This window comes from Tupaia chinensis, unplaced genomic scaffold (genome assembly GCF_000334495.1).
Source record: "Tupaia chinensis unplaced genomic scaffold, TupChi_1.0 Scaffold000197_1, whole genome shotgun sequence".
Classification (NCBI taxonomy): domain Eukaryota; kingdom Metazoa; phylum Chordata; class Mammalia; order Scandentia; family Tupaiidae; genus Tupaia; species Tupaia belangeri.
This window is the reverse complement of record NW_006159672.1, coordinates 6,154,392-6,156,204: the sequence shown is the minus strand read 5'-3', so window position 1 is coordinate 6,156,204 and position 1,813 is coordinate 6,154,392. Positions and strand designations below refer to the sequence as shown.

The 1,813-nt window shown below is 63.8% G+C and overlaps 1 protein-coding gene across 2 annotated transcripts in view; it reads right to left on the bottom strand.

The window, feature by feature from the left end:
• PWWP2B (PWWP domain containing 2B) overlaps positions 1-1,010 on the bottom strand; it is a 28,728-nt gene extending 27,718 nt beyond the window's left edge. The window contains exon 1 of one of the 2 annotated variants that reach the window (XM_014587247.2): positions 327-1,010. The gene's annotated coding sequence lies outside the window, so the exon portion shown is untranslated. Of the gene's footprint in view, positions 1-67; positions 281-326 lie in introns of those variants that run through there. The other variant, XM_027771237.1, reaches the window with a different exon arrangement.
• Between the last annotated feature and the right edge of the window lie 803 nt (positions 1,011-1,813).

Below are 1,813 nucleotides of genomic sequence, written 5' to 3'. Positions count from 1 at the left end.
CGGGAAGGACGCCTGGGGCACCTGGCCCGCCTGCAGCCTGGTCCGGGGTACACCAGTGCCTGCTTACAGAACTCGGCTTGAAAACGCATTGCGGAGCCGGGCCGGGGTGGGGACGGGTTTGCCTTCAATCTCTGCTACGCTGGCCAGTAGCGTCCCCTGGCCCGAGAGCCCGGGGTGAAGTGTCGGTGAGGGACACTTCCCTTGGCCCACAGTCCACAGCCTGCCAGGGGGTGGGGCTACCCTGTGGCCTTTAACCCCTCCTGATCCTATCCCCGGGCCCCTCCCTTCTCCCGTACCCTGGAGTCCCCTGCCTCTAGGTCTCGCACCAGGGTGCCCCGGAAGCGACCGGGTACAGGGCTCCAGTGACCACCCGGCAGTGCGGGGAGGAAGTCCCTGGAGTCTCGCTCACGAACTCGGCCGGATCGGAAGGAGGAGACGGGAGGCGCCGAGGGGTCAGGGGCTGGCGCCCGGCAGAGGCCTAGTCTCACTCTTGCTGCGTTGGGGGAGGCGGGGCATAGGGCTACCGCTGGGTGCTTGGCGCCTCCTTGGGCGACAAGAAGGCGCGTTCCTGGCTCCAGGCCGTCCTGCGCGCCCAAGGGTGACCGGCACTATGTAGTTCGGGAGGGCAACTCAGTTCGGAGAAGTCGGGCGCATCTCCTCTGGTCGCGGTGATCGAGCGACGCGGGAGCGCCATGACCAGTTTACAATGGAATGAACTGCCTTCCGGAACGAGGAAGGGTCTCCCCAGGACGCACAGCCCTCCCGCGATGGCCAGGCTGGGGATGAAAGGAAGGTGGCGGCGCCTAGCGGACGCCGAACCCCCACCCCAGTGACTGGGAGTAAAGACCCTAACTTCCCCCAAGCACTTGCGCATAAAACTCCGGGGTTTTTACTTAGTTGAAGGCACCGGAGCAACACCCGGCGGGGGGAGGTGCGGGGAGGGGAACTGAGAGGAGGACCCTTAACCGGCTGTATCCAGGGCCCTGGCCTGTTGCAATGACCTTGGTCCCAAACCGGTCCCCTAAGCTGGGCTTGCACTGCCCAACCAGGGCCTGGAGTCCCGCAATGGGGGCAGGGTGTAGGGGTGGGGCAGCGGAGTTGTCCAGAAGACCTGACACAGTCCGCTGGTCCCTCTGAGCTCAGGAATCGGAGCCTCCGCCTGTCTCCCACGGAGGCGCCCGCTGGAGACTTGCAAAGCCGCTGCCAAGCTGCTGACCTAACCCTCCGACATTGCTCTTCATTGTGGGGAGCAGGCTAGGGGAGCCCACAGGGGCAGAGTCAGGGAGCCCAAGGGGGCGCTAGAGCCTCTCAGCGTTCCCAGTTGTACAGAGGTGGGAACCGAGGCCCAAAGGGCAACAGTTCTGGCCCCAGGCAGCGCAGCAGGAAGCCTGTGGCCTAGGGTTTCAGCAGACACTAACTCTTCTTTGAGGCCTCAGGCATCTCCCTTGACTAGACCGGCCACCAGCGTCAGCTGCTCCTCTCCACGGATCCCCAGGACCCAAAGTGACCTTTGTAACCTGCCTCTCTCCAGAGCTTGGGTGGGGCTGACTTTGGAGCAGAACTGCTAGGCACCAGGGACCCCTCCCAGCCCTGTCTCAGGTTGTCAGAAGCTGCCCACCCAGCCCAATACCTCTCCTGGTATGCTAAGATGGGCCTACTGGGCACTGCCCTTCCTGGGCACTGAGCACTGAGGACAGCACCAGAGACTATAGGCGTCCTCTCCCTCCCTTTGAATCAACTCAGGCTAGTGGGGACACCATGGAGTGGGGAGAGTGCCTGGGGGGCAGAGTACAGATGGGGAAAATCTGGAAAG